Genomic DNA, 9,942 nt, shown 5'->3' on the forward strand with positions numbered 1-9,942 from the left:
AAAACAAAACTTCAAATTTGTACATCAAAACTTTTACGGTCGAAATGTATGCTAGAGTAAAGAACAGTTATTGAATTTGCTTATTATCCAAAAAAAACCTTGAATTTCTTTAGGGAAATTGATAAACAAAAGAGAATAAAAAATAAAAATGCGGGGACATTTTCCCTAATCATGATCAAAATAATGGAATTCAGCATAAAAACATACCAGTATCCCATCTTCTGCAGAAGCTATTTCAATAATCGATTGTTTGCTGGGAATGAAACAATTTTATTGTTAAAAAATGGGCACATCTTCTTGTAAAATAACTCAAAGGTATTCAGATGCATTACACTATAAAACCGGTCGGATACTCATCAAGTTCGACCCCAGAAAGCAATTTCATTATTTTCACTTGAACTTGCGGCTAACTGAGTCGTAGCTAGGGACACTAATGACTGCAAAATACAAGGGGGGAAAAGCAACAAGTTAATATCTACTATGCATTGCGGTAAGAGAACTAATTCAGGGGTTTAGTTTCGAATAAACTCCGAACTACCATTTCCATATGATGCCATTGTGAGAGGAGACGATAGAAGCTTTTGGGCCACTGAAGAAATATCCTTCAGTGTAATTTTATCGATAACCTTCAAGAAATACTCCACGGGTTTCCTGATAAGTTCAAAACAATTTTATTACAGAGAAAACAAATTATCATAGTTTTCTCATTACATATATATACCATATAAAGAAAAGGCAAATATTAATAGGCCAAAAGCTATGGTTCTCCGGCTTGGGCATGAGTGATATATAAAAGTGCATGTCCAACAAGAGCATCTTCATTTATTTTAAGGGCCTTTGTAAACCATATAGTCCCATATATTAATATACATCAATCACGGGTATCAAACACAGATACTTTATGAAAAATAAAGGGTTGAAGTAACATCACTCATCACAGCGAAGGACAATGGCTAAGAACGAAATAAGTCATACCTCTCCCCATATGTCAAGACTTGTTTCCCAATATCTTCTGAAGCAACCATCTGCAGAAACGGATTGTAAGTAAACACTAAACAATGTTTGGCGCGGAAATATGAATCCTTGATCAGCATCATTAAATTCATCTACAATCAAGAAATTAAACAGAATAGTTTACATACTCTAGATTCCAAATTCATCAAAATTGCGGATTTGGTTGACTGTTTAGCACGGTCTAGCTGTATTTGGTCAACTGTAAAGAAAACAGGAAAAGCATTTCAGAAACAATCCACTGAATAAAAATTGCAGGAAAAATACTAGTTGCGGAGTTCAAGAGCAGCCAACCTTGTCCAGGTGTTGCGACAGCAATAAGCTCCTTAACAGCTACATCAACAGCAGTTGGTGCAAAATCATAACCCTGAATTCAAAAACATCAGCAACATCCTATGGAAAAGATATAATCAGCAGAACATGTCTATACAATTTGCAAATCTGGAATAAATTCAGTGAAAGGCCGAGAAAGGGGAAAAAGAAACAGTCAAGGGAAACTGTAAGTATCAAATATACAACAGTGGTTACACTAAGAGAACATTCAAATGCAAATTACAAGCACTGACAAAATAGAAGTCTAGCATGAAAAACAGCAATAAAAGACTTGGATGTGAGATTACCACCCAAACAGAACACTGTAACAATTAAATGTAGCCATAAGGAGAAAGCTCCAGCATGAAAAAGTTCAGCAGAATCATGACTAATTGTAAAAAGGCAAAACACTTGAGAAAAACTTGTTAGAACTTAAACCGATTCCATAAAAAATCCTTGGCTACATGACCCTCCCTTGGCAATCATGAGACCTTTACTATCCAAGAACTTTCCTAATTAAATTTGATTCCATCAAAATAAAAATGAACACCAAAACCACACTGTCCAATAATACAATCAAACCTGATCTAAAGACATAATTTTCCAATGATTTTGACCAAAGCTTGCGTCTTGAACATCTCTAATGCCAAAGAAGAGCAAGAAAAAGAAAATAAAAAAAGATAAGAGAACAGTAGATGTTGGGAACAAAACCTTTCCAACAGATAAAAAGCTCCAATAAATCAGTGAACATTGCGAAAACCAATAAAATAACGTTATAATGATGTCAACTTGAGCTTTTGCTATTGGAAAATATAAAGGGCACGGAAGATAGAGGAAAGAATAGAGAACTGTAATGGAATTAATAATGGAAGATTTAAGAGCAGGCTTACAGTGGTGGCTTGTATTCCAAATATACTGGTATGATTATAAATGCTGTTGAATGCTGAAAAAGACTGAACCTGTGGACACTCGCTCAAGACACAGACATCTGCTCATAACATAACCAAAATATTTTCATGCCAGCACAAACAAATTGACGACTAAAATAAAAGAAACCAAGTGTCTCATAGGAGGAAGGGAAAAAAACAAAAAAACTAAATTTTATCTATGGTACTCTATTAAAACCAAAAGATAACAGTGTGTGTCACTAAAGATAAACTTACATAGTCTTGAATACATTCCTTTCCCAGGGCCACCAGCTGAAAATGATCCACCCCCTCCCATCAGAATCTATAGAATAATTAGATCAATCATTTTACTATCTTGAGATTATGATAGCAAGTAGGGAGAACTAAAAAGATACAATGAAAAAATAATTGTGCAAGATAGGATAATCCCAGAAAGAAGTTAATAGACTATATTTAAAATTAAAAGGTGGAACAAGAACATTGAGAAGACAGATAAATTCAATGTTGAATACCTGAAGAACAGTCAAAATTATAGCTTCCTTCGCCTTGTGCCAACCACCAGGTAGTTCAAATGCAAGAGCAAAATGAGTTTGATCCTACAGTTGAAAACCATTAGCAACTCAAGACGGGAGACTAAAATGTCAATTTATGCAGTTATGATACATACCCCTAAATCAGCCTGACAGCGATAATCACCTCCAGTGTACACAGTTTTTGGCTCTTGGGGACGAGGAATATTGGAAAGGTCTGATAGAAGTGGTTCAGCAACGGATAACAGTTCCTCATGTTCAACACCAGATGCTGCCAGAACCATCCGGGGAGCAGTGAAGTTTTCCTAATATTTTCATCAGAAACCAAATTTTTCAGTGAGAAGGTCATACAAAGATCAGCTGCAATCTCAACTACAATGATACAATTAGCAGTGACAAGTGAAAGCATACTAAACAAAGTTTTCTTCATAACTATAATGATACAGTTAGCACTGAAAGCATAGTAAATAAATTCATTGACTCACCAGAACAAAATCCTCTAAAATTGTACTATCCAATGCATTTATTGCAGACTCAGGGGCTAAACGGGGATTTGCCAATGCACCAGAATAACCAGCCGAGTGAATGGCCTCCAAAAGCATGCCATGAGGATTCTTCGCAGCTTCAGCAATTTCCTCTTTCATTTTTTGAAGCTGCAGACCGTGAAATATTGAATTATCATCTCACAAGGGATTCAACCTAAAATAGTTAAGAACTATTTGGCCTAAAAACACCAAGCTTAAGACATCTACCTGTTCATTCACCTCCCAATCCAAGAAAGCTGGGTTTCTCACACAGTCAATAAGCAGCTCTACCATTCAGGAACATAAGTCTTCAAGCATCAAAGGTATATCCAATCTGCTCCCGAGAAACTGCAGCTTGCACATTGCCACCAATTGCCTCTACTTCCCGGACAATCCGCAAATGGCTACGGTTTGTTGTGCTTTTGAAGGCCATACGCTCAAGCAGGTGTGAGACCCCAAATGAGGCAGGTGACTCATAAATTGACCCACAGTCGACATATAATCCTATTGATGCAGCAGGATTCTGCTTGGCAACGATGAGCTATAAAATTAATCTTCTAAAAGAAAATACCTTATATAAGAAAATATTCTTCATAAGAAGCATCTCCATACATACCTCAGAGGTTTCTGAAGCAATTTTAAGGCCATTTGGGAGAGTTGTAATCTTAGTTTTACCAGGTTCAACAAAGTCAGGCAATGAAGATGGTAGTGCAACACCTGTAGAGGAAATCTAGTGGTGGTATGGACTTGGACTGACCCCCGGTGAACCAATTACGGAGGCCACCTGAGGAGGAGGATGTTGTAGCAGCAGCAATTGAACTTGAAAACCTTGCAGGTACTCCGCGGCATGTGCGACCCTACATTCACATTTTCAATAAAAACATATCACATTTCCAGGAATAAGATTGTCGATATTTGAAAATATTACTGGATAAATCACAGCTTAAGTGTCATTTTTCTAAGAAGGCACGTGAAACAGCTTAACATCAATGTCAATGCCCAATTAAAAAATAGGTACCCGAGATAAATACAATGAATAAAGAAATGAGAGAAACAAGCCAGCACCAGTAGTTGATAAAAAGAAAAGATCAATTGACTATAACGAAAATGATCGCAGAAAGCATAAGCGAACGAATTAGCCTTGTTATATTCGAGATTGAAGACCGATTGTTATAGTGAGATCGAGTCATTGGAAATCATAGATCAGGGTTTGAGGATTCACGGGACTGACCTTGAGAGCCCGGAGGCGAGAGGCCGCGGTTCGGTACATTGTGAATCGGCGATCTCAAAGAAGCCCTAGAGATTAGAATGTACGGACGTTGTGAGGCTAGTTTGGTTTGGATGCCTTTTGGATGGGAGAAACTCGTTTGAGTCGTTGATGGTTTTAACTTTTCTTTTTGTCTCTGCTTCAGGAAGGGTTGATTGGCCGATTAGGTATCCCACACGTGAACAAATAAATAGCTTGCAATCTGAACCGTCTAAATATTATGTGTATGTTTTTAATTCGGATTTTATTTCATCTTAAGTTTCGCCATATATGGCCTAATTTAAATATATTTAAATTAACTATCAATTATAATTCATAGTGGATAGTTCTTGTGGTAGTTATTCTGATATATATCATTTGCATATACAATTGTGATTAGAATTATTTTTTTCGGTGAACAGTGAAAAACCAAAGCTACGTTCTTAAGTTAGACATCTTCATGCAAGAGGGAAAGAATTTCATCAGCAGAAAACGGGAGAAAAACGAGTTTCAACTTCTTCAAATCATGTGTTATTTGATAAGATGTCAGTAACCCTGTTACCAGCTCGATTAACATGTTGAAATCAAACTTCCACAATCAACGAAGCAACCCATATATTGCGATAATATGATAAGCGATCCATGACCAATGACATATCTAGAAAACTTTTTAAAGGTGGATATATATATATATATATATATATATATATAATATAAATTTTTTGTATATAAATAATTAATTACGATAAAATTTCAAGATAAACACATATATATTAATAGAAAAAATCAAGTTTTAAAAGAAAATTCAAATTTCAGGATGGGCATACATGACTTTGAACAATCGCTGAGCATTCAAACTATTCACTTCGACTATAGTTATCTCTCAAGTGCAGAGTAGACCAACATACCTCGTCACAATTCAACCCCAAAATTTTTTGAATAAATTTATGGAGACTAGAATCAGAAGAGTTAATTCTGCTAGAGTTTTTTCTACTTTTTCTGCTAATTGCCATTGTTGTGCCAATTATGATCTCATGATGGGGTTGTTTATGGATTTTGTGGAACAAGTATTGGTCTTTTTCTGTTTTGAAGTAGTGATCAAGCTCTTTCTATTGTGGGAAATGTTGTTGGCACAGGACAATGATTACTGCTGTCTATGAAAGCAATAGTTGCCTGGTCAGAAAAGGGCTTTGGGATCACTTGAAGAATCTGAGGGTGAGGTTGGCTCTCCTCTTTGTTGATTGGGGGAGATTTAATGTTATTGCAGAGTTGATGAAGTTCTGATTTTGATGCAATGGGTTTACATAATACTTCTTCTGATATGGAGGATTTTCAGGGTTGTTTAGAGGATTTGGAACTTATGGATCATCATTTCCTTGGACCTCTTTTTTACTTGGTCTAGGCATGAGGGCTTTTTTTTTTGGCTCGAAAGCTTGATATAATTATGAGGTATGAAATAATGCACTAGCAATTGACTAGTTTAATGCATTTGCAGGGAGGATATAAGGGATTTTATGTTAAAATACAGTTAGATCTCAAGGTTGTTCAAGTTCACACAAAAAAATCATTTAATTTTAATTAAATGAACAAGAACACTCATAATATGAAATATTTGAACTTGTATTAAATTTAAAAATATTTAATGAACTCAAATCAATCGCAAATTAAAACACAAATGATAAACAAAAACTATTGTTCAAAAAGCAATTAACACGTCTAATAACACTTGCAGGAGATACAGGGATTTTATGCTAAAATACGATGTATCTCAATCCTAAGGTTGTCAATGATATTCACAAATGTGGTGGAACAGTCCTTGGGACATCACGAGGAGGCATGATACATCAAAGATTGTTGACAGCATTCAGGATCGTGGAATTAATCAGGTATGTGAAAGAAGAAAATTATTGTGATATTTGTGATTATTGACCTTAGTTTAAGGTGAAGTGCAATTAGTTATTACTATATATTCAAGAAGGTCAACCGGTTGACATTTGATCATATGTGTAATTCAGGTTTACATTATTGGAGGAGATATGTGAAAAGAAAGAAAATTATTGTGATATTTGTGATTATTGACCTTAGTTTAAGGTGAAGTGCAATTAGTTATTACTATATATTCAAGAAGGTCAACCTGGTTGACATTTGATCATATGTGGTAATTCAGGTTTACATTATTGGAGGAGATGGAACTCAGAGAGGTGCAGCTCTTATATTTGAGGTGATTTCTTTCATCTTATTCAAATTAAGGGTTGTTTGTTTACTTCAGAATGATTAAGCGTCGAATAATTTAAATGATGAATGATTCAGAGGCTCTGTAGAATTAGCTCTGAATGTGACATTTGTTTGATAATGGCTCTGAATCATTCAGAATGTACTTATGTGCTGAATCATTCAACACTGTATTGCTGAATCAGTCAGCACTGTATTGCTGAATCAGTCAGCACTGAATCATTCAGAAGTGCGAAACAAACGCGCTGAATGCTAAACGTTCAGCATTCAAACCTAAATGATTCCATTAAGAGGCAAACAACAGCCCCTAAGTTTGAGTATTGTATCAAGAAATATCTTTTATAGAATATAGAACATTGATTTGCTACGAGAATCAGTGCTTATTAATAAAACAATGTTTTAAACTTTACAGGAAATTAGAAGGCGTGGTCTTAAAGTTTCAGTCGCCGGAATCCCTAAAACCATTGACAATGACATTCCGGTAATCCTATGGCTTGGACTTTGGAGACATTGTTTTAACCACAAGCCTCTCACGCATTACAACCTGGTTTACTTGGTTGCCAAACAATGTTGAAACTTTGTTTCATTTTTCGCACATTACAGGTTATTGACAGTCTTTGGCTTCGACACTGCTGTGAGGAGGCTCAATATGCCATTAATGCTGCTCATGTTGAAGCCGAAAGTTTTGAAAACTGTATCGGTCTTGTGAAGGTGATGGGCCGCTACAGTGGTAGTTACCATCTCTGTTGTCCTAAAATCTATGTTATTCATATTCAGGTATGAGCGTTAGATATAGGTACGTGTCTTACACGAGTATGTTCCATTTTTTATTCTTTTTTTGTATATTTATACGATCCTTAAAAGGTTACATCGCAATACCTATGTCTGAAAATGTGAAACCCCAAATCCCCAATACCTATGTCTGAAACTGTGATGCATTTAAGTGCAACTTATGGACAGGTTTATTGCAATGTATGCAACTCTAGCGAGCCGAGACGTGGATTGTTGCTTGATCCCAGTCCCCATTTATCTTGAAGGACCTGGAGGGCTTTTTGAATACATCGATAAACGACTTAAAAGAATGGCCATAAGGTTTTTATGATTGCAGAAGGTGCAGGCCAGGAGCTACTTTCCGAAAGCATTCAACTATGGCTATCACAGAGGATTACTGGATTCAACTTGGGAACTAGTATCAACATATTAACATTTAAGAATTTTAGTAATGTGGAAGTGCATTCATTGGCTTTTTCCTGTTTTTTTTTCAGGATTACTTCTCAAAACAAAGGAAGATGCCCATAAACCTCAAATATAGGTTAGTAGAATAAATAGTGGAGATGCTTTTAGATTTCGTTTTGCCATAAAAAAGGAACAGTAATGGGTGGTTTTGGTATAATTCTTTTTCAGAACATAAATTTATTGTGGCAGATCCTACTTATATGATTCGTGCTGTTCCAAGCAATGCATCTGACAATGTTTACTGTACTCTTCTCGCTCAAAGTGCTGTCCATGGAGCGATGGCGGGATACACCGGCTTCACAAGCGGTCTTGTCGACGGCAGGCACACATACATCCCATTCAACGTGAGTTCATCCTAACTTTGCTGTTCCAGTTTCTTTTTTAGTAGATACAATCCAAACACGGAACAGAACAATGTTTTTATAAAACTCCTTTTAAATATAAACAAAAACAAAAACAAAATATTATTAATTATTAACAGTTAATTATTAAGAAATAGTTTTTTACGTTTTCTCTTATTTATTAATGATGGTTATTACGTTTTAGAATAAAGTATCGTATTGTAGTTTTTAAATTAATTATAAATAGACAAATAATGCATGATATATTCAAAACGACATTATTCATATTGATAAAATTGAGATGTTGTACGGCATAAGAGAAAAATGTGCTTTTTCAATCTTAACATACTATAGTATATATATTCTTTTAAACTTGCAACTTTCTACTATATATGGTTACAATTATAAGGAATATATATCAGATTCAATGATTAAACAAATATTAAGTGAATAATTATAGTGTAACAACTAATATACATTAAAAAATTTCTACTATATAGCGTTGAGAAATAATTCTTCTTATTCTTTTTTTTTCCTTTTTGATTAATTGAAAAATATTCTTTAACAAGCACAACTTAAAAATTTTCAACGCTTCTATATAAAACGAAATTTGTAACTTATTAATTTGACAAATTATATATTTTCATAAATTTTAATTTGAATATTTTTAACTTTGGTATTTAGTTATACACTTTGATAAATATTAAAAATTATAATATTAGATACACATTCTAATAATTTTTTTATTAGATACACATTCTAATAAAAAAATATCTTATTTGACCTATCAATTATAGTTAAAATTTCATTTTTGATATTTTTCAATACTATTAAGTAATAATTACAAAAGAAATAAAAAATTTATAAAAGATATATGAAACAATTTTTTAAATTAAAAATTATAATATTTTGAATTTTTTCATTCATCAAATTATTTTATTACTATTATTAATCGTGATTGTACTTGTAAAATTAAAAAATTATAATTTTCAAGATCTAAAAAATTGGATTATCGAACAACGTAATTTTTATTAGACGGTGTGATTCAAACACCTGATTTTTTTAAAGAAGTTTAAACACAATTTTAAAAAATACATTCTAAAATAGTATCACATTAATAAGAAAATTACTTCTAAACTTAAAAAAATAATCAAAATAATCCTTAAATTTTAATAATATATAAAATAATTTATGATGATAAAATCCAATATTTATAATATGATACTAAAAAATATTTACTTTTTATATCCATTTTGTTTTCAATTCAATGAACATGATAAAACTATTTATAATTAAAGGGCCAATGAAATTTTTCTATTAATTTAGAATGTCACATCACATTTTTTATTATAGACAATGGTGTTGTGCCCATTTTTCAAAATTATAGTATTATAACTTTTAAAAGTTTGATATCTAAAAAGATCATTTGATATAATTTAATGTCTAGAATTTTATCTTATAAAGTTTGTGGTGGATAGCAATGCTTGACATTCATTCTAAAATTTTCCGTGTTTATAATCGTTTTGCGGATTCTTATACACCGTTGGATCGTTTTGTCACCGACCTTGATTCTTTTTTTCTCGGACGTGTATTACAAAGTCG

At 33.4% G+C, this 9,942-nt stretch overlaps 2 pseudogenes; one reads left to right on the forward strand and one right to left on the reverse strand.

Moving 5' to 3' along the window:
• Positions 1 to 137: 137 nt before the first annotated feature.
• Positions 138 to 4,678, reverse strand: LOC120117624 (annotated as a pseudogene).
• Positions 4,679 to 5,478: 800 nt separating this feature from the next.
• LOC120117791 lies at positions 5,479 to 8,376 on the forward strand (annotated as a pseudogene).
• The last annotated feature ends 1,566 nt before the right edge of the window (positions 8,377 to 9,942 follow it).

Source organism: Hibiscus syriacus, unplaced genomic scaffold (genome assembly GCF_006381635.1).
Source record: "Hibiscus syriacus cultivar Baekdansim isolate YM2019G1 unplaced genomic scaffold, ASM638163v2 tig00110321_pilon, whole genome shotgun sequence".
Classification (NCBI taxonomy): domain Eukaryota; kingdom Viridiplantae; phylum Streptophyta; class Magnoliopsida; order Malvales; family Malvaceae; genus Hibiscus; species Hibiscus syriacus.